Source organism: Rhipicephalus sanguineus, chromosome 1 (genome assembly GCF_013339695.2).
Source record: "Rhipicephalus sanguineus isolate Rsan-2018 chromosome 1, BIME_Rsan_1.4, whole genome shotgun sequence".
In the NCBI taxonomy this organism is placed as follows: domain Eukaryota; kingdom Metazoa; phylum Arthropoda; class Arachnida; order Ixodida; family Ixodidae; genus Rhipicephalus; species Rhipicephalus sanguineus.
In genome coordinates, this window is record NC_051176.1 from 315,827,944 (window position 1) to 315,851,412 (window position 23,469).

Genomic DNA, 23,469 nt, shown 5'->3' on the forward strand with positions numbered 1-23,469 from the left:
CCACTCTGCTCTCTTCCTGTCTCTTAAGGTTACACCTATCATTTTATTTTCCATCGCTCGCTGCGTCGTCCTCAATTTAAGTTGAACCCTCTTTGTAAGTCTCCAGGTTTCTGCTCCGTAGGTAAGTACCGGTAAGATGCAGCTGTTATATACCTTCCTCTTGAGAGATAGTGGTAGACTACCATTCATGATTTGATAATGCTTGCCGAATGAGCCCCATCCCATCCTTATTCTTCTAGTTATTTCACTCTCATGGTTCAGCTCCGCGGTTACTACCTGTCCTAAGTAGACGTACTCTTTTACAACTTCCAGCGTCTCGCCACCTATCGCGAAGCGCTGTTCTCTGCCAAGATTGTTCCACATTACTTTAGTTTTATGCATATTAATTTTCAGACCTACTCTTCTACTTTCCGTATCCAGTTCAGTAATCATGAGCTGTAATTCGTCTCCCGCGTTACTCATCAATGCAATGTCATCAGCGAAGCGCAGGTTACTGAGATACTCTCCATTAACTCTTATCCCTAATTCTTCCCAATCTAGGGCCCTGAAAACCTCCTGTAAACACGCGGTGAACAGCATTGGAGAGATCGTGTCTCCCTGTCGTACGCCCTTCTTTATTGGGATTCTGTCGCTTTCTTTATGAAGGACTATAGTGGCTGTGGATGCGCTGTAGATTTCTTCCATTATGTTTATATAGGCTTCGTCGATGCCCTGATTCCGCAGTGCTTGCATGACTGCTGATGTCTCCACCGAATCAAATGCCTTCTCGTAATCTATGAAGGCTATGTATAGTGGTTGGTTGTATTCCGCGCATTTCTCTATCACCTGATTGATAGTATGACTATGGTCTATTGTTGAGAAGCCTGTATATATATATATATATATATATATATATATATATATATATATATATATATATATATATATATATATATATATATATATATATATATATTGCTTTAACGTGTTTCCACTCACACATTCATCTTAAAAGGCGACGAAATCAAAGCGGCACAGCGCCTCCACGTCTGTGTAGAGAGCGCAAGCAGCCGGCCTTACTCTGCGGGGCGACACCTTGCGGCAGTTGCGGGCTCTTACTTGGTGTGCCCAGGAGCATCCGCGGTCTAACGGACATACAGACATGCGTTGAACGAGTGACAACGTTTAAATGTGCGCTTGTTTAACCAAACATGCACGCTCCCTCAGGGCGCTTTCGCCATCTCGACTCCTAAAGATGACGCGTTCTGACTGATAACACGCGCCTTATTAGGCGCGTGTTTATGTATGTATCTGCGTGCGTGTCTGTATCACATGTGCAGGTTTATGCGTGCGTATCTGTATCGCTTACATATGCGCGCGTGTGTGTATGTGCGTGCGTGTGTATGCGCGTGCGTGCGAGTAGCGCGTGCATACGCGCGCGTGTGTGTATGAGTGTGCGTTCGTGTCTGTATCACGTGTGTACGAGCGTAGGTATATATGTACGTGTGTATCTGCAGCGCGTGTGTATGTGCGTGTGTGTGTATCGCGTGCGTATGCGCATGTGTATGTACGTGGGTGCGTGTGTGTCTGCATCACATATGTATGCGCCCGTGTATATATGTGCGTGCGTACGTGTCTGAGAGCGGCATTGGCACAAAAAGGCTTCGGGCCCACTCATTTCGACCAATTCAATTTAAGTAAACCACCACATGCCTTCTTGGCTACCTTCTTTGAGCTCATGAAAACAACAATTAGGAACGAAATTCACGTGTATACTTTATGCTGCTTATATTATATGCGCTTAATACACCTCCGCGATACGGAGAGCCGAAGCGGAGACGGAGAAGTAAACCGCTCTGCCGCCATTTGGTATGCTCATTTTTTCTGAAGCGCTTCCGCTTGTATTTATGGAAGCGTCTTAAAAAAACGATATCTGTCACTATGTTCTAGCGGAAGCCCACTTACGTCACGACGGTTTTTAAGGGAGAGATTCTGATTTAATCCTTCAAGGGGCCGGTTAAACAAGAGCGCGCAGTGATTCTAATGCGGCTGCGGCGAGCCAGTGTACGGTTGAACGTGCCGTGCGCACCGCGCCGGCTAGGCCAGGGGAGAAATCCGAGAAGAGTTGAGGAGGAAAACGCGCGCGCGTAGGAGAGCGTCGCTACTTTCAAGATCAAGGGGCCTTAGGACCCGATAGGCTTATACGACCGCGCGTATTGAGGCGCTCTACGATCTACGATCGTATACGATTCGTTTATGCGGACGCAACGTCACCACGTGCACAGCGGCCGGAGCCTGCCGCTCTTTCAATTAACCAGTGCGCATATAGCGAATATGACGAAGGCATCGGTGCGTGAAGTATTAGTACAAGAAATAGCACCCTCTCATCACGGTCAGTCAACTGATACGGTCGCTGAGGCGAAGCGTATCCATTCGTCAAACGTTTGCCACGGCAATTACATTTCGAAACGAGCGGAATGCAGGAATATCTCGTTTCTACACTAAGGTGCGTATTTGGGCCGGTTGGTACATGTTCAACGTGTGTCGCGCTCTTTCTCGTATCGTTCATCTCGTTTCTTTCGCTTTCTTCCGCACCTAAGAATCCTAATTATCAAAATTCATTCATAAACTCAAAATGTCGCACCCCAACTTTGTAGTCCATTAAACTTTCCAAAAAGTTTGTGAAAAGCGCGTACTTGCAAGATTTGTAGCCACAGGTGCAAAAGGGCACAATGCACTTGCCCATTATTCCGCAGCGCAAAAACACACTGGCCACTATGACATTTTCAAAGACGTGCCGAACTAAGTCTGAACGGCATGACCTCAAACAGGCCGGCTGGCGTGATGAAGGCGGTTTTTCTTGTCGGCTTCAATTTGCCGGTAGCCAGTCTTCAAGTCCATCAACAAAAAACCTTCGGTTGCACAAGCGGTCCGAGGTTTTGTTTGTCCGTGGGAGGGAGTACGCATCCTTGTTTCTGATTTTGTTCAGAACCATAGAGATTCATCCTTCACTAATACTACAGCTGATGCCCCGGACTGTCGTGATTCCGTCGCGCAGAATGTCGTCGACTTGTTCCTTTATGGCCTCGCGTTCGCCTGCAGAATCTGGGTACGGATTCCCATGTAGAGCGTGGGCATATCGGTTATAATTCGGTGTTTAGCAATAGGGCTTTGTCGTATTCGTGATGACGCCGAGAAGCAGTCCTTGCATTGCCGGAATAGGCACTTCAGCTATTATTGGTTATGCAAAGGAAAATTGTGGTTAATGTCGAAAGCCGGTTCAGCAGCTTGTACCATCGGGGCAGGTTGAGTAAAATGCGTAAGGGCGAAAACGCTGCTGGTCTCCACAATATCTTCTATATAGGCGTACGTCGTGCCTTTGTTGTATTCATGGCCGTAATTTGTATCACCTTAGCCGCCATGGTGGTACAGCGTTACGGTGCTCGACTGCTAACCCGCATATCGTGGATTCGATCCTGGCCGCGGCGGTCGCATTTCGATGGAGGCGCAATGCTAGATGTCCGTGTGATCCAGGTGCACGTTAAAGAACCTCAGGAGGTCGAAATTTTCCGAGCTCTCCACTACCGCTTGCGTCATAATCATTTCTTGGCATCTAAAACCTCACATGTTGTTATTACTGGATCACCCGTACAGTTCAGCTATGCCTCTGACGACACACATCTCATGGTTGACCAACAGGTGCTGGTCGCCCTCGATGACGGTTTCTAGGTCTGCAGTTTTTTCTGGCCGTCAGAAATGATGACGCTGAAGCTAGGCGGAATGGTGACCTCATCTTCAAGGACCTTCAAGGTACGGTTTCCTAGAGTCTTGTGGGGCGGTGCTTCTGAGGACACCGCTTTCGACTCGGATCTCAGGTTGATGACAGAACCGTGCTCGCGTAAGTCCATGCCGAGAATTACCTCTCACGAGCAATCTTTCAAGACGACGAAAGTTGCATGGCAAGTGAGGTCATGAACATTAACTCTTGCCGTACTGGTTCTTCTGGGCCTTATTTAGTGTCCTCCAGCCATTCGGATTTATTGCCATGCAATCCCAGCTTTCTTCATAGTGGCGGCGAAGGATCCGCTCATGACGCAGTATTCGGCGTCAAAAAATGCGGTGACGTTGTGGCCATTTTTAAGGACGTCGCCGTCGATTGTTCATCGTCTTCCGTTGCCTCGCGGCGCCGCATCACGGCTTCGTCGGCTTGTTCAGCTCTTCCTCCGGCAGCGAAGTTTCCTTTACAGGGCTTCGTTGAGCTGGCGGCGTCTTTTGAAAATTTTGCCGCAGCGGAGGAACTTTGGCACTGCGACGAATAGCAACTGCACCTCCATCGATAGATGCTTTTAGTTTTCGCCGGGTAAGGCCAGCGTGTGGTCGAGCCCGGGTGAGAGGCAGCCTCCTGGCAATGGTGAACGCGATGCTCGACGAGGTCTCCGCTCTGATGCTCCGAAATAGTCGGAGATGCCGCGTGGCCGTTCACCGCGCTGTGGACAAGGCGCGTTGACGGCAAAACGGCGTAGTCCCATCTCGCAGTATGCACTCGAGGTAGGTGTGGCCAGCTTCCCCTTAATGATAGAAGAGGGTGGTCAGGGGCACGCAAGACATAGCTATTTTACTGGGCGTAGCAATAGCCCGCCGGTTCGCGAGATGGCGTCGATGGAGGGGGTCGTGGCTGTTCAAGGAATTGCGGCGATGAGGGACACGGGCGTGGAGTGGCGACAGCACGCGAGGGGCAGCGGCGTAGCTTACTGCTTCCGGCTGAGGCTGCGGCGGTTCAGGGATTATCAGCGGCTGTGTCCTCACCAGCAGCGTCGTGATCGAGGCCACTTGAGGCTGAGACGACGGGAACATCCGACGCAGTTTTTCGTGTACAACGGCCTTATGGTCTTGCGTAAATCGTCGGAGCAGAGAACAAATTCTGCCAATGGCAGAATTTCTTCAGAGTAGGCACAAATACGACAGATTGACCAAATAATGTGCACCGAGACTATACAGTATGCTATGCCGATGGTACAACTTCTTCATTTGAGGCAGAACAGCGACAGAGATTGAGCAAATTAATCAGCGTGTTCTGCACCGAGAATCCACTATATGCTACGCCGATGGCACAAAATTGTTCATTTGAGGGAGGAAAGCGAAAGGACTTTAGAAAATTAATCAACGTATTCCGCACCGAGATTCTGCTGTATGCTACGCCGATGGCACCATTTGTTCACATGAGGCAAAGGCGAAAAAGAGTGAGCAAATTATTCAGCGTGTTCTGCACCGAGATCCTACTGTATGCTACGCCGATGGCACAACTTATTCCTTTGAGGCAGAAAGGCGACAGAGATTGGGCAAAAAATCAACGTATTTCGCACCGAGGTTCTACTGTATGCTACGCCGATGGCATTTGTTCATTTGAGGCAGAAAGGCGAAAGAGATTGGGCAAATTAATCAGCGTGTTCTGCACCGACTCTCTACTGTATGCTGCGCCAATGGGCCAAAATTGTTCATTTGAGGAACTAAAGCGAAAGGGATTCCGAAAGTTAATCAACGTATTCTGCACGGATATTCTACTGTATGCTACGCCGTTGGCACAATTTCTTCACTTGAGGCAAAAAGGCGAAAGATATTAAGCAAATTAATCATCGTGTTCTGGACCGAGAGATTACAGTATGCTAAGCCGATAGCATAAATTCTTCATTTGAAGAAGAAAGCCGAGATATTTACCAAATTAATCTGCGTATTCTGCACCCAGATTCTACTCTATGCTACGCTAATGGCACAATTTGTTCACTTGAGGCAGAAAGGCGAATGTGATTGAGCAAATTAATCAGTGTGTTCTGTACCGAGATTCTACTGTATGCTACGCCAATGCCACAATTTGGTCACTTGAGACAGTAAGGCGAGAGATTCACCAAATTATTCAGCGTGTTCTGCACCGAGATTCAGGGCAGAAAGCGAAAGAGATTGGATGAATTAATCAACGTATTCCACCCCGAGATTCTACTGTATGCTACGCCGATCGCACAACTTGTTCACTTGAGGCAGAAAGGCGAAAGAGAGTGAGCAAATTATTCAGCGTGTTCTGCAGCGAGATTCTACAGTATGCTACGCCGCTGGCACAACTTGTTGATTTGAGGACGAAAGGTCAAAAAGATTGAAGAAATTAATCACCGTGTTATGCACGGAGATTCTACAGCATGTTACGTCGATGGCCTAATTTGTTCACTTCAGGCAGAAATGCGAGAGATTGAGCAACTTGATCAGCGCGTTCTGCACGGAGATTCTACTGTATTCTACGACGATGGCACAATTTGTTCCCTTGAGGCAGAAAGGCAAGAAATATTGAGCAAACAATCAGCGTGTTCTGGACCGAGATTCTACGATACGCTACGCCGATAGCACAACTGGTTCATTTGAGGAAGAACGGCGAAAGAGATCGGGCAAATTAGTCAGCGTGTTCTGCAACGAAATTCTACTGTATGCTACGCCAATGGCACAATTTGTTCCTTGGAGCCAGAAAGGCGAAATTGATTGAGCGAATTAATCAGCGTGTTCTGCACCGACATTCTACTCTAGGCTACGCCGATGGCACTTGTTCATTTGAGTCAGAGAGGCGAAAGAGATTCGCCAAATTATACAGCGTGTTCTGCAACGAGACTACTGTATGCTACGCCAATGGCACAATTTGTTCATTGGAGGCAGAAAGGCGAAAGAGATTGAGCAAATTAATCAGTGTGTTTTTTTTCGGAAGCCACGGAAGTGGCTATTTCGCGCAATGAAAACACAAGGGGAGGGTTAAGGGGAGCGCTCCCCTTAACCCGCCCCTTGTGTTTTCATTGCGCGAAATAGCCACTTCCGTGGCTTCCGAAAGAACATGAACCGACTAGCCCAACAACATGTGCTTCTTAATCAGTGTGTTCTGCACTGAGATTCTACTATATGCTACGCCGATGGCACAAAATTGTTCATTTAGAGGGACCGACAACTGATTTTTCTCGACCCAGTTTTTTACGGCGCAACAGGAAGCTCACCCTTCGTAGCGATTGTAGCTGCAGTGGTTTATCCGAAAAGCACGTAGTTATTTTATAAGCAGTATTTTTCGATCTGAAAGGCTCCAAACACGCATGGAGGCTTGCTCCAGCAACGCTGAGAATTGATAGCGATGCCGCTAGCCATTGTGAAAGCGGCCGTTGTTCTGCTTTCGCAGTAGTTACTGTAACTATGCTTAACCACCTTTATTTTGAGCTTTCCAACCATTTTTGAAAATAGCAAGCTGTTACAATGAGATGTGTGGCTCATACACCTTCCCAATATTTGTACAGCATTGCGTGCGCCTGCGCCCAACGTTGCCTGCGCCTGTGTCATGGATGGCTTGTCCCGGCGTCGTTACACTCTCGATACACGAGCCAAGCCAAGTAATCGAAAACGTAACTGTGCATACGCACTACCGCACCGAGTAGCAGCGCGTCATTTCTGAGAAGTGTAGGTAGCAAAACTATATCGCTCCAAAATCTTAGAGACCTGGAAACTGCGTGCACGGTTGCATGAGCACGCTGAAAAGTTGCTCAAGACGCGCTGATCAGCATGGGATCATTACATCACGCGAAGGCAGCGCCACTTTAATGTATACTACTAACACATAATATAATAATAATATCTGTGGTTTAACGTCCCAAAACCACGCTATGATTATGAGAGACGCCGTAGTGGAGGGCTCCGGAAATTTCGACCACCTGGGGTTCTTTAACGTGCACCTAAATCTAAGTACACGGGCCTCAAACATTTTCGCCTCCATCGAAAATGCAGCCGCCGCGGCCGGGATTCGATCCCGCGACCTTCGGGTCAGCAGCCGAGCGCCATAACCACTAGACCACCGTGGCGGGGCTACTACTAACACAGGCCTATATGTACATTAATATGGAGTAATACATTTTAATGTAAAGAAACGAACAATATTTCAATAATAACAAAAAGTCGTCGACCGCGTACAGCAATCAACGGTCACGTGGCCATCTTCATCGGATCATTCATGTTTCTGCCGCCAGAGGCACCACAGGTTATTTTTCGCGAATTTCAATTAAGAAATAAAAATATAAATCCATCTCTTACGAAAAAAAAACAGCTTTGGCTTGAGTCAGTGCAACGGACAATCTTTACATCAGTGTAGTCAACTCATTTCATATTTTGGGCAGTTGTCGGTCCCTTTAAGGGACGAAAGCGAAAGGGATTCCGAAAGTTAATCAACGTATTCTGCGCGGATATTCTACTCTATGCTACGCCGATGGCTCAATTTGTTCACTTGAGGCAGAAAGGCGAAAGATATTGAGCACATTAATCAGCGTGGTCTGCACCGAGATTCTAGTGTATGCTACTCCGACGGCACAGCATTGTTTATTTGAGACAGGACAGCGAAAGGGATTCAGGTTACCGTCAAAGGCTGGGAGGGTTCCAGGAGTCATTGTTCGCTTTGTAAAATTGGAAACAAAAAGTGAATGGCTGCAGGGGAATAAGAGGCTGAGAGAAGGGCGGTCCAAAGTGTCAATCACTGAGAACATGACACAACACAGCCGGATTTTGTTGCAGTCTGCGAAGCAATGGGCAGATCGCAATGACTTTAAATATGCGTGGCACCGCGATGGCAAAGTTTATGTGCGGAAAGGTGACGGGGAACGGGCTCATGTCATCCAACGTGCAGAGGATTTGACGCGACTGGCCGTGTAACGCCGCGACTAGCCGTGTAATGCTATAATTCCATTTGTACACTTCCTAATTCACGATGGATTCCCCGTATGTTTCCCCTAATAACATTGGAAAACTTGTTACTAAATCTACATTATCAGTGCTGCACATTAACATTCAATCGATCCGTGGTAAAGAAGATCTTTTAGAAATGTTTCTTTGCGAATTCAGTTTCAAATTTAATGCAATAATGTTGACCGAAACTTGGATGTTAGAGAATGACTCTTTCGCTCTTGAAAACTATGATTCTTTTTATTTGCATCGCGTTGGTAAACGTGGTGGAGGTACATGTTTGCTGTTGCTAAAGCACATGTACTCGGATAGGATTGAACATTTATGCGCTGTTACACCTGATTATGAAGTTCTATCTGTGCTTTCTGGAAAACTACTTTTCGTTGTTGTCTATCGCCCCCCGTGTGGTCGCATTGAAGATTTCTTTGCTTACATTGAAAGTGTTTTTGAATTTGCGTGTCAGTGCCAATATACTATTTTCCTTGGTGGTGATCTGAATATTAATATTCTTGAGAATTCTCCAGGACGCACACAGTTGTTGCTTCTGATTGAGTCTTATCTTCTCCGAAATGTTATCACTGTACCAACCCGTGTTACCTCGTCGTCTGCAACTGCACTTGACTTGATAATCACTAATGAATCTACTGAATGTGTTTCTGCAGGGGTTATTAACAGAGCATTGAGTGATCACCTCCCCGTATTTCTGTTGAGCAACGTCTCATTGGTTTCTAACAAAATTACTCACGACCCATTATTTCGGACACAAAATATTAACGCCAGCTCATTAGAAGAATTTCGTTGCATGATATTAAATTTTGATTGGACGCCACTGTACAGACACACGACTGCAGACGAGGCATTTAACTTTTTTTTAAAACACTTCACAATGTTTTACAGCAAGGCATTCCCATACAGGGTTGCGAAAAAACCGAAGAAGGCCCGTAAGCCTTGGATGACGTCTCGCATCCTTAAAATGATTTCCAAGAAAAACAACTTATATCAGAAGTTTTTACAGAGTCGCGAACACCCCGATCTCGTAGCTTTTAAAAAATTTCGCAATAATTTGAATGGCACAATAAGAAAATCTAAAAAAGAGTATCACATTCGCTTATTTTCAGGCATTAGTGATCAAAAGGTTCTCTGGAATAGATTAAACATGTTGCTAAAATCTGAACGAACGTGCTCACCTGCTTCTCTTACAATTGATGGTATCAACTATGTTGGGAAAGATTTAAGTGACAAGTTCAATGACTACTTTGCATCCCTTGTTCAAAGTGAGCATGACCCTAGCACTCTCGATTACGTGAGAAACCGAGCACAGGACACCATGGCACTTATCGAGTGTGATAGCGATGAAGTATTAGCCGCTTTCAGACGTATGAAAATCAGTAAATGCGCGGATGCTTTTGGTCTGACAATGAGACCCGTGCTACATGTACTTGATGTCATTTGCCCCTTCCTAACTCATATTTATAACTTGTCCCTCAGCACTGGTATATTTCCATCAGAAATGAAAAAGGCGAAAGTGATTATTCTCCATAAGGGAGGTGCTAAAGAAACCCTCGGTAATTATAGGCCCATATCCATTCTACCAATTTTTTCCAAGGGATTAGAGCGAGTTATTTATGTGCGTATTTCAAAATTTTTCGAAAAATACGGGCTGATAACCAATACACAGTTTGGTTTCAGGGAAAGATCATCTACGGAAGTTGCGTTGCTCACACAAAAAGAACTTATTCTTCATAATATAGAAATGAAACTATTGACTTTAGGAATATTTATAGATTTTTCAAAAGCGTTCGATAGAATTAATCATAAAACCCTTCTTTTAAAACTTCCAGCTTATGGTGTCAGAGGTATTTCTTTGGATTTAATATCGAGTTATTTGCGTAATCGTACTCAGTATGTGGCTATCGACAACCACGACTCGTCCTGTAATAAAGTAGAACATGGTGTTCCTCAGGGTAGCCTGCTTGGTCCTTTGCTGTTCATTATTTATATTAATGATTTGATAGAAATAGACACTAGTGTTCAATATATTATATACGCAGATGACACGAGCTTATTCTTATCGGGTTCAAATGCAGATGATTTAGTCAATCGGGCCAATATCGTCCTAAATAAGTTACATACTTGGTCTCTTAAAAATTCCCTTCTTATTAATTCCAATAAAACTAAAGCAACATTTTTCAGAGCAAAAAATCAAGTTATTTCTGTCAGAGCCACACTTACCTTAGGAGGAAATGCCATAGAAATTACTGACACAGTTAGAACGCTTGGAGTCTACTTTAATGAATTCATGCTCTGGGATAGTCACATAGAACATCTTCAAAGTAAGCTTGCACGTGTAGTTGGCGTTTTGAGAAAATTCCAGCATCTATTGCCAGAAAAGGCAAAGCTTACGTTGTACCACGCCCTGTTTGAATCACAGTTAAAATATTGCGTATTGGTATGGGGAAGTTCAACAAAAACAAATATTAGTAAACTAGTCTCTATGCAGAAAAATGCGCTCAGAGCGATTGCTGGCGTGCCTTACAGAACGCACTCTGAACCACTGTTTACCACCTACCATATCATGCACTTTACCAACATGTACCATCATCGTCTTTTACAGCTCTACAAATCACAGATTGAACGCGGCATATTGTTCTTATGTGAAGTCGCTAACCTCCACACCAACATTCTTTGCTACCTTACAAGACACCACGAGTACTGGTCTGTGCCTCACCCACGTACTAATTACGGCTTTCAAACCCTAAGCTATACATTACCTTCCTTGCTTAACAAGTTTGGCTTTACTCACACCTCGATACGCGAACTTTCCTTTAACTCTCTTCGAAACTTATTTCGTTAATGTGTACATTTTTGATGATGATTTGTGATTTTTGATTTTTAATGTGTGCACCTTAATTATATTTTGTGTACGCAACTTTATTTGAATATATCTGGAGATATAATGTGTTTGTAGTGTCACCCATTTTATTGTGCACCGTGTTCTTTTTTTCTGCTTTGGAGTTCTTGTTTGTTATGCTACAATGTTATCCTGTGCTATTTCTGTTTCGTGCATACCGCAGTGCCGATGTATACGGGGGGAAGGGAGCAATGTCAAGCCGCGACTGTGCGGCTTTTTTTCCCTCCTCCTCAGCCATGTATATATATATTTTTTGTATGCATGTCTGAAATAAAGACTCAGACTCAGACTCAGACTCAGAAAATTAGTTAACGTGTTCTTCACCGAGATTTTACTGTATGCTACGCCGATGGCACAATTTGTTCACTCGAGGCAGAAAGGCGAGAGATTGACAAAATTGATCTGCGTGTTCTGCACCGAGACTCTACTGGATGCTACGACAATGCCACAATTTGTTCACTTGAGGCAGTAAGGCGAAAGAGATTGAGCAAAATAATCAGCGTGTTCTGCACCGAGATTCTACTGTATGCTACGCCAATGGCACAATTTGTTCACTTGAGGCAGAAAGGTGAGATTGAGCAAATTAACCAGCGTGTTCTCCACCGAGATTGTACGGTACGCTACGCCACGGCACAATTTGTTCACTTGAGGCAGAAAGGCGAAAGAGATTGAGCAAATTAGTCAGCGTGTTCTGCACCGAGATTCTACTGTATGCTACGCCGATGGCACAACTTGTTCATTTGAGGCAGAAAGGCCAAAGAGATTGAGCAAATTAATCAACGTGTTCTGCACCGAGATTCTACTGTATGCTATGCCGATGGCACAACTTCTTAATTCGAGGCAGGAAGACGAAAGAGATTGAGCAAATTAATCATCGTGTTGTACACTGAGATTCTAGTGCATGCTCCACCGACGGCATAACATTGTTCCTTTGAGGCAGAGAAGTGAAGGTGATTGAGCAAATTAATCATCGTGTTCTACACTGAGGTTGTAGTGCATGCTCCACCAACGGCACAACATTGTTCCTTTGAGGGAGGGAAGCGAAGGTGATTGAGCAAATTAATCATCGTGTTCTACACTAAGATTCTAGTGCATGCTCCACCGACGGCACAACATTGTTCCTTTGAGGCAGGGAAGTGACGGTGATTGAGCAAATTAATCATCGTGTTGTACACTGAGATTCTAGTGCATGCTCCACCGACGGCACAACATTGTTCCTTTGAGGCAGGGAAGTGACGGTGATTGAGCAAATTAATCATCGTGTTGTACACTGAGATTCTAGTGCATGCTCCACCGACGGCATAACATTGTTCCTTTGAGGCAGAGAAGTGAAGGTGATTGAGCAAATTAATCATCGTGTTGTACACTGAGGTTCTAGGCGATGCTCCACCGACGGCAAAACATTGTTCTTTTAAAGGAGGAAAGCGAACGTGATTGAGCAAATTAATCATCGTGTTCCACACTGAGGTTCTAGTGCATGCTCCAGCGACGGCACAACATTGTTCCTTTGAGGCAGGGAAGTGACGGTGATTGAGCAAATTAATCATCGTGTTGTACACTGAGATTCTTGTGCATGCTCCACCGACGGCACAACATTGTTCCTTTGAGGCAGGTAGGTGAGGGTGATTGACCAAATTATCGTGTTGTACACTGAGATTCTAGTGCATGCTCCACCGACGGCACAACATTGTTCCTTTGAGGGGGGGAAGTGAAGGTGATTGAGCAAATTAATCATCGTGTTCCACTCTGAGGTTCTAGTGCATGCTCCACCGACGGCATAACATTGTTCCTTTGAGGGAGGGAAGCGAAGGTGATTGAGCAAATTAATCATCGTGTTCTACACTGAGATTCTAGTGCATGCTCCACCGACGCCACAACATTGTTCCTTTGAGGCAGGGAGGTGAGGGTGATTGAGCAAATTAATCATCGTGTTGTACACTGAGATTCTAGTGCATGCTCCACCGACGGCACAACATTGTTCCTTTGAGGAGGGAAGCGAAGGTGATTGAGCAAATTAGTCATCGTGTTCTACACTGAGGTTCTAGTGGATGCTCCACCGACGGCACAACATTGTTCCTTTAAAGGAGGGAAGCGAAAGTGATTGAACAAATTAATCATCGTGTTCCACACTGAGGTTCTAGTGCATGCTCCACCGACGGCATAACATTGTTCCTTTGAGGGAGGGAAGCGAAGGTGATTGAGCAAATTAATCATCGTGTTCTACACTGAGATTCTAGTGCATGCTCCACCGACGGCACAACATTGTTCCTTTGAGGCAGGGGGGTGAGTGTGATTGAGCAAATTAATCATCGTGTTGTACACTGAGATTCTAGTGCATGCTCCACCAACGGCACAACATTGTTCCTTTGAGGGAGGGAAGCGAAGGTGATTGAGCAAATTAATCATCGTGTTCTACACTAAGATTCTAGTGCATGCTCCACCGACGGCACAACATTGTTCCTTTGAGGCAGGGAAGTGACGGTGACTGAGCAAATTAATCATCATGTTGTACACTGAGATTCTAGTGCATGCTCCACCGACGGCACAACATTGTTCCTTTGAGGAGGGAAGCGAAGGTGATTGAGCAAATTAGTCATCGTGTTCTACACTGAGGTTCTAGTGGATGCTCCACCGACGGCACAACATTGTCCCCTAAAGGAGGGAAGGGAAGGTGATTGAGCATATTCATCATCGTGTTGTACACTGAGATGCTAGTGCATGCTCCACCGATGGCACAACATTGCTCTTCTGAGGCAGGAAAGAGAAGGTGATTGAGCAAATGAGTCATCGTGTTCTGCGCCGAGATTCTAGTGCGTGTTACGCTGATGGCACAACATTGTTGAAGCGAAACGTGTTTAGCGAGTGTTCTCTGAAGTGTGCACTTTTCCCGCACTGAGCAATGTGTGTGTTGTGGCGCGACAACGGATCTCCTGCGCGCCATGAACTGACGGAAAGAGAAAAAATCGAGGTACACTCACGCTTCCGGCATTTCGGCGCACGTTGAGCTGTGCGCCAGCCCTGGTCGTGAAGGTGCCCCCGCGCATCAGCTCTTCGAGGGCTACTCTAGATGGCAGCACGTGGTTGAGCATTGCAGCTTGGCGTGCCGCGCGCCCGGAAGACCATGAGCTGAGGAGCTCAGGTGATGTCATCTCGAGGCTGTCGTCCGCCGGTAGGAACAGCGTGTATAAGCCTGTAACATTAAAGCCCACCATCAGGACGTGTGAAAACAATTGGACAAAAAAATTTTGGGATTGTTCGTTAAATACCTGTATGTCACGACAAATTTCGAAGTGAACAAATGAGCGTACAGAGCTCACTGTTTCCGACGTCAATAGGTGGTTAAATAAATGCGTGTTATCCGGGATTAAACTTGATGTTTGCATTTCACTTAGTGTGCACTCATTCAGCCCAATGGCTGTTGAGGCCCACTTAAATAAAATGTTATTACGGGTAGAAAGGCCGTTCTTGCTCTTTAGCCACCGTTAATATGTGAACAAGAAAAACCCTGGTAGAACTTGATAGATCTATCTATCTCTCTTTCTATCGATCTATCTATCTATCTGGTTTTCTGTAGCTACGGATGCTATGTTAACATTACTGAGCAGGCAGTGGCTGCGCCATGTTTTTGTCAGCTGAGCTGTTTAAGCTTGGAGTAACCCCGTTAGTCGCGAAAAGGAATTATCATCATCATGAGCCAGCACGCACTCTCTTCTTCTGCTTCGCTCCGAGAACACGTGCGCCGGTTTGTCCTGCGGGGGATGCACTTATGGGTGAGAGAACGAGTATAGAAAAAGACAGAAATTCTTGGCGAGGCGGGATTCGAACCTGCGTAACCATGATCCCAAGGCGAGCGTCGCAACCACTCAGCTATCCCGGCATAGCAGCGCATAGCAGCGCATAGCAGAGCCTTGTATAGTATACTGTCACGTGGTCGTGACATCGACGAAGGTAGCAGTCGGCGTGTCGAAGATGAAACTTTTTATTTGGCGGAGCTTGTGGCCGGGAAACGAAAAGTCAAATGACAGCAATACACACTATATCCTGATAGCGGCGTACAAAGCGTCGGCCGTCGATAAACTGCTAATGGCTGGGACGCGCTGTCTTTTATACATCACGCATCGAACTTTCCAGTCCTATCACTGGTGGTCGCGCAAGCTCTGGATTAATCTACACTATTCGCGTCCTCCGCGCAATCTTAACAAAATGATCTACTACAATTGCGAAGCTTCTCGAGCACTGCGGCGCGATCAGCGTCGAGCGTTTTCAACGGTCCTTGCTGGTGAAACCCGAATACATCAAAATAAAACAAGAAGCGGGAATGACATTGCCCCCCTTTGAAAAAGCATCGTCCTGATGCTTGCGACCAGAACATAGAAGGGGAAAAGAACTAGTGCAAACACAAATAAATTACAATAACAAAGGAAAAAGTAGAGTCCCCACGTTCGCTAACGCGCTGAAAACGGCTTAAGGCGCACGACATGGACGAGTTCAGTTCGTGCGCGGCGTCGACGGGAGTTCGTAATGCTATCCGAGATGACCTCGTAGTCAAAAGCTCCGAGACGTCGAAGCACCTTTTATGGCCCGAAGTATCGCCGAAGAAGTTTTTCGCTGAGCCCACGTCAGCGTATCGGCGTCCAGACCCACACACGGTCACCGTGTTGGTACTCCATGGGGCGTCGTCGAAGATTATAGTGACGGCTGTCGGCCCTCTTCTGGTTCTTGATGCGCAGTCGGGCGAGCTGTCGAGCTTCTTCGGCGCGTTGCAAATAAACGGCGACATCGAGATCGTCTTCATCAGTGGCGGTTGGTCGCATTGCGTCGAGCGTCGTTGCCGGGCTCCTTCCGTAGACCAACTTGTACGGCGTCATTTGCGTCGTTTCTTGCATGGTCGTGTTGTATGCGAAGCTCCCATACGGAAGGATGGCATCCCACGTCTTGTGTTCGACGTCGACATACATGGCCAGCTTGTCGCCGGTGGTCTTTTTTAGCCGCTCGGTGAGGTCATCGTTCGGTGGATGGTACGCTGTGGTGCGGCGGTGGCTTGTTTGGTTGTATCTCAGTATTGCCTGAGTTAGGTCAGTAGTAAACGCCTAACCTATGTAGGTGATGAGTACCTCTGGGGCGCCATGACGCAGGACGATGTTTTTAACGAAGAACTTCGCTACGTCGGCGACACTGCCTCTGGGCAGGGCCCTTGTCTCGGCGTAGTGGGTGAGGTAGTCGTAACTACGACGATCCATTTGTTTCCGGTATTGGACATCGGGAACGGCCTCAGTAAGTCCATCCCGATTTGCTAGAACGACCGTCAAGGTGGCTCGATAGGCTGCAGAAGTCCGGTTGGCCTAGTCGGAGGTGTCCTGCGTCGCTGACGGTCGCGGCAGGTCTTTACGTAGCGAGTGACGTCGGCAGCAAGGCGCAGCCAATAGTACTTTTCCTGTATTCTTGCGAACGTGCGAGAAACGTCCAGGTGACCAGACGTCGGGTCGTCGTGCAGAGCCTGGAGGACTTCTGGTCACAATGTCGAGGGCACCACGAGATGGCAATCCGCTCGAAGCGGCGAGTTCTTCTTTAGAACACCGTTGCGCAAGAAAAACGACGTCAGGCACCGCGTGAATACCTTCGGAACAACGGTGGTCCTGCCTTCGAGGTATTGGACAAGGCCCCTGAGTTCTGGGTGCACTCGCTGTGGTTCGGCGAAGTCATCGGCACTTATTTCAAGCCGGCCAGTACTGTATCCATAACCAGTTGAAAAGTCGCAGGTGCCGAGCAAAGGACAAAGGGCATGACCTTGAACTCGAACCGGTCATCTGGTGTTATAAAGGCAGTCTTTTATTGGTCTCTCTCGTCGACTTCTATTTGGCAGTAACCGGTCTTGAGGTCCATCGACGAAAAGTACTTTGCGTTGTGTAATTGGTCCAGGGTGTCGTTTATCCGGGGAAGGGGATAGACGTCCTTCTTCGTGACTTTCTTCAGGCGACGATAACCGACGAAAAAACGTAGCGTCCCATCGTTCCTCTTCACTAGCACCACAGGGGATGCCCAAGGACTCTTCGACGGCTGGATGATGTCGTCGTGTAGAATTTCATCGACTTGTTTCTTTACGGCCTCGCGTTCTCGCGTCGAACTCTGTACGGGCTCTGACGGAGCGGTCTGGCACTTTCCACTGTTATCGTGCGATGTTTTGCTACTGGGGTTTGCCGAATTCTTGACGACGACGAAAAACAGTTCTTGTATATCAAGAGCAGGTCTTGAGCCGTTCTTGCTTATGCTTCGGAAGGCTAGGATTGACATCGAAAGCTGCTTAAGGAGCTTGGTTTGTCGGAGTAGGCTCGGAAGAATCGGCGAGAGCGAAAGCATTGGTAGCTTCCACAATTTCTTCGATGTAGGCGACCGTCGTGCCTTTGCTTACGTGCTTATACTCGTTGCTAAAATTCGTGAACATCACTGTTGCTTTTCCCCCCCTCAACTCGGCTACTCCTCTGGCGACGCAAATCTCGCGGTTAATCAGCTGGTGCTGGTCGCCTTCAACGACGCCTTCCAGGTCTGCTGATATCTCAGTGCCGACGGAAATGATGACACTTGAGCGAGAGGGAATCGTGACCTGGTCTTCGAGCACATTCAAGGCGTGCTTTCCAGGCGAAATGTGCCGCAGTAGTGCTTTTTCTGCGGATATTGTTATCGACTTGGATGTCAGGTCGATGACTGCACCATGAAGGCTTAAGAAGTCCATGCCAAGGATGACATCTCTCGAGCAACGCGGCAGGACTACGAAGTTCGCGGGATAAATCCGGTCGTTAATGGTGAGTCTCGCTGTGCAGATTCCTGCCGGCTTTGCGAGGTGACCACCAGCTGTCCGGATTTCGGGGCCTTCCCAGGCGTTCTTGACTTTCTTCAACTTGGTGGCGAACGGTCCACTGATGATAGAATAGTCGGCTCCGGCGTCGACGAGAGCTGTGCCGCTGTGGCCGTCGATAAGAACGTCGAGGTTGCTAGTTCGTCGTCTTGCGTTGCGGTTAGGTCGTGGCGTTGGATCACGGCTACGTCGGTTTGTTCCGCTGCTTCCTCTTCGCGTCGTCAGGTCTTGTTCGGGCCACGAAGTGTCGACATCAGGGCTTCGTTCGGCCTGTGGCGTATTCTGTCGCAGCGTCGTCGTCGGCGGCGGAGGAGCTTTGGCATTTCGTCGTACATCGACCACACCTCCATCGGTTGCTGCCCTTAGTTTTCCGTATATGGGCTTGCGGAACGGCACCGAATAGGACCGCTGTACTGGCGGCGCTGCGGTGACACGTAGCGGGCTGGCCACGGCGATCAGGAAGGTTTTCGGCGTGTTCACTGCGCTCCTGCGATGTAGACAGCGATGTAGTGAGGTCGTTCACCCCACTGTGGACACGGCGAGTTGACGGTGAAACCGCGTAGCCCCATCTGTCGGTACTGGCAGCGGCGGTAGGTGTGGCCGGCTTTCCCGCAGTGGTAACAGAGCGGGTGGTTGTCTGGGTCGCGCCAAACGCCGGTCGTCCTCGAGTTGTAACGCTGTCTGACAGGTGGGTGGTAGGGTGTCGATGGTTGCGACGGCGGCGGCGGTGTCTGGCGACGGAACTGCGTCGATGCGGTGTCTTGACGTGGGCGTGGCGGGGAAGCGTAGCGCCGGGCTGCAGCAGCGTATCTCAAGGCTTGCGTGTGAGTCTGTGGCGGTTCAAGGGCGCCCAGCGACTGCTGGGTTTCTGCTCGAATGACGTCTGCGATCGAGTCCACGTGAGACTGTGGTGAGGGTAACAGCTTGCGCAGTTCCTCCCGCACGATCGCTCGGATTGTTTCGCGCAGGTCGTCGGAGCCGAGGGCATGAACAGCGGGGCTGTCTTGAATCGATCGGCAATTATACTGGCGGGTGCGCATGTCCAGTGCCTTTTCAATGGTCGTCGCTTCTGAGACAAATTCTTGGACTGTCGAGGGTGGGCTCCCCATCAGCCTAGCGAAGAGCTCTTGCTTTACTCCTCGCATAAGGAAGCGGACTTTTTCGTCCTCGGGCATGGCAGAGTCAGCGTGGCGAAATAGTCGGGTCATTTCCTCTCCGAAGATGGACACGCTTTCGTTTGGGAGTTGGACCCTTGTCTCCAGCAAGCCTCCTTTCCCTTCGGACGACGTTGGCGAACATTTCTAAGAAAGTGCTGCGAAAGACGTCCCAGATTCGAAGAGCGGATTCCCAATTCTCCAACCAGGTCCTTGCTGCATCTTCCAGGTAAAAGTACATATGGCGCAGCTTGTTCTCCGAGTCCCAGTTGTTGAAGGTCGGTGGCTATCTGGGTGGCTGCATCGCGATCGCTGCAGGTGACACCGCGGCCGTCGTCGTGCCTGTTGTCTTCGTCGCTGTGGCTTTTGTCTTTGGGCTTGTCCGGTAGGAGTCCGTACTGGGGGGGGGGGGGGGTAGTCCTTTGAGTCTGCGGCTGGCTCGACTGTCCGTGATGGTGTCGGTGTCTTCGCCACGAATTGGACTGGGTTCACGGCTTGACTGGGGCGTCCGGAACATGAACAAACAGCACCTCCACCAGATGTCACGTGGTCGTGACGTCGACAAAACTAGCAGTCGGCGTGTCGAAGATGCACTATTTACTTGGCCGAACTTGTGGCCGGGAAACGAAAAGTCAACTACAGCAATACACACTGTATCCTGATAGCGGCGAACAAAGCGTCGGCCGTCGATAAACTGCTCATGGCTGGGACGCACCGTCTTTTATACATCACGCATCGAACTTTCCAGTCTTATCGCTGGTGGTCGCGCAAGCTCTGGAATAATCTAGTCTATTCGCGTCCTGCGCGCAATCTTAACAAAATGATCTACAGCAATCGCGAAGCTTCTCGAACACTGTGGCGCGGTCAGTGTCAAGCGTTAATAACCGTCCTTGTTGGTCAAACCCGAATACATCAAAATAAAACAAGAAGCGGGCGTGGCAATACTATAGCAAGTGAGTGACAAGGAGACGTGAGGGGGAAGGTGTGAGGGCGAGGAGGAGGGGGCGAGTAGAGCATATCATAGCCTTTGATAGTGCAGTATAGCAAAGGGCTGGGAAAGGGAAGTTAGGGTGCCGAGGAGGGGCTCCGCTGTTTCCGCAGTCTTCGCATCACTGGTGCGCACCGCTGCCCCATTTTTTAGGGGCGAAGCTCCTTAGGGTGTGGGTCGTTCCCTCCTCTGTAGTAGTTCCCTCCTCTGTAGCTCGCTCTTGGCGCGCTTTCTCTTTCGCTCGCCGGATGGAGGCAGACAAGGCGCTCGCTCTTGGCGCTTTCTCTTTCGCTCATCGCCGGATGGAGTGCAAACAAGACGCTCGCTTTTCGCGCGCTTTCTCTTTCACTCGGGAGCGGACACTTTCTCTGCATTTCCCCGATCACAAAGCGGTGATAATGAAGGGACCACGTAAACCAAAAGTATAATAAAAGTTTGATGTTTAATATATACACGGTGTTTCACACTCTTTATATGATGTACTGGGCGAATTTCACGGAAGAGATTCACGGTTTACCGATGATTCCCTCCAGAGCTTCGCCCCACTCATCAGCATTCACCCCGTGGATATGCTGTGATTTTTTTGCAGGGTTGCACCCTCGCCAATTCAGTTCCAACGGGGGCGTGGGAGAGGACATGGAGACGGGATGCTTAGGCGCTGTTTTCCGACTATGTTGAAAACTTCGGAAAGAAGGGAGGCCGCCCCCATTCCAACCCCCTACGGCGGAATGGGGTACCGTGTGATTAAGGATTAGGGTACCATGTGCAGAAAACTGAGGCTTCATACGCACTTGTCACAGCCATCAAGACAACGTTTCCACTCAATTCTGCAGAACTTTATACCGGTAACGTTGACCGGTGGCCCATTCCTGAAAGAAAAAGACTAACTTGCGGCGTGGTGGAGGCATACTGAACATTTTACCGCGCTTACAGGTGTTAAACGGGTGTTTTTGGAATTTACACCCTCGGATACACATTTTCAGCACCTTTTCCGAAATTCACCCTACTTATGAGGTGTATTGATTTATATATGGCTGAACTTCCTGGTGTAACGGTGTGAATTCAAGAAATCGAGACCGTTCGACACATTCATGCCTAAAGTTTTACGGCACGCTTGTTTACGCATGTGCATTCGAAACTGTATCTGTGTAATGAATTTTCATGTAAAGCACTACAGTAATCAGAGGCCTCATTGAGGTTCAATAAACAAGATGGGACACAATAATAACTGCTTTGCGGTACCACTTAGCCAGCTAATATGAACATTACAGAAGCTAACTCTTCAGCACATGAATTAATACCGGTCCTCCAAACAAGGGAAACCTACGGCGAAAACATTACCGGTTCCAGAAATGTCAAAAACTCGCCGCACAAATTTCTTGAGGCTAATGTCTTCCGGACAGAAGGAAAGGAAAGCACAAGCTTAGGAAGGAAACAAACGTCACGCTTACAAGGGGACACGCATGAGTGACATTCATGTTAGCACCTCGCTGTCAAATAAGGAAGATGAGAGTTTTTATGAAACGCGATCTCCCTGTATGCACTTTCGGCTCGCATGCTGCCCCAATGCGCGACCATGCCCGTACCTGCTTCGGAAACTCAAGACATGACAATAAGTGTGTCTTACATGATGTAATCCCGCTGATGTAAAGAAATGCACGCAGCGCAACCCACACTGCCAACTCCCAGCTTGCCGCTCAAGCGCGATGAGCACAAGCCAAATAATGCAGGAGAGCGTGAGGGCTATGCGCTCCCTCGCTCGCTCGCCGGTGAATGAAAACGGGAAGTCACGTACTGCCTCACTGTCCATAGCTGACCTATGGTCACGTGGCGTGCTATAAGCCGAGAAGCCGGAAGCTGCGCCATTCGCTCTTTTAGCCTCCTTGGCTACGGTTGTACGGCGTCATGCGGGATATTTGGCTCTTGTTCGCGTGCACCGATTTCACTTACCGGTGTACGTGTGATTGATTTTGTGCATGGTGTGACCTAAGATGTCGCCCGTACGTTAGCCATGCGTGTTCTCGGAGAGAGCGGCTGTGCGCTTCCGAAAATGGATGCGTCGAGGTTCAACCGTGCCGTTGCGATGTACTTAGCGCCAGTGTTGGCGAAGGGATCTTCTCATCACGAATGTTCCGGGCAAGTACCCGTTTTTTTTTTTTGTTTTTTTTTTGGCGTTTGTATCTTGTTACGTACGTTAGGTACGTTCCAATTGTATATGAATACACTTCGACACAATCAGAAATTTGTTGTTATATATCTGTATATACGGCAATGTAGCACTAAACGCCGATGCAAAAAAAATTCGGCAGATCCCACGTACCGTGGGAATCGATGTTATGCGAAGCTTGTGCGGGATGGTGACTGTGGCATAATTTTTCACATTGAGCGAAACGTTACGGAATGACGCTAGAGAAATATGGAAGTGCTATACGCACAGTCATATATTGAAGAGTCGCATGTCTATTATATAACCAGTTGTTTACAGTTGCGTAATGATTGACAACAGTAACATGGGTGTTATCAACACCAGACGCGGTAAGCTGATATGTAGTGCTTATATTCTTCAATACTAGACAGCGCGAATCCGAACAGGACAAAGAAGGAACACAGATGCATAGGACAGGCGTTACTCGCAACTAAGCTTCATTCAGGAAAGTTTCCCTTGATATATACACAGCCGAGTGGCACGCGCAGGCGCACTGCACGTACGTTACAGTCACAGCTGGTATGCTTATATTTGTCCGTTCTGACGGAGAACGCACGCACGTTTCACGAACCCGCGTGTATGTGTAGAAGGGGTTCTTGACACTTCTTGAACAAGGTCATCATCACCGTGATCAGT

General features: G+C 47.9%; 1 pseudogene; it reads right to left on the reverse strand.

Moving 5' to 3' along the window:
• Positions 1-23,469, reverse strand: part of LOC119379459 (transforming growth factor-beta-induced protein ig-h3-like) — a 183,299-nt pseudogene that overhangs the window by 137,563 nt on the left and 22,267 nt on the right.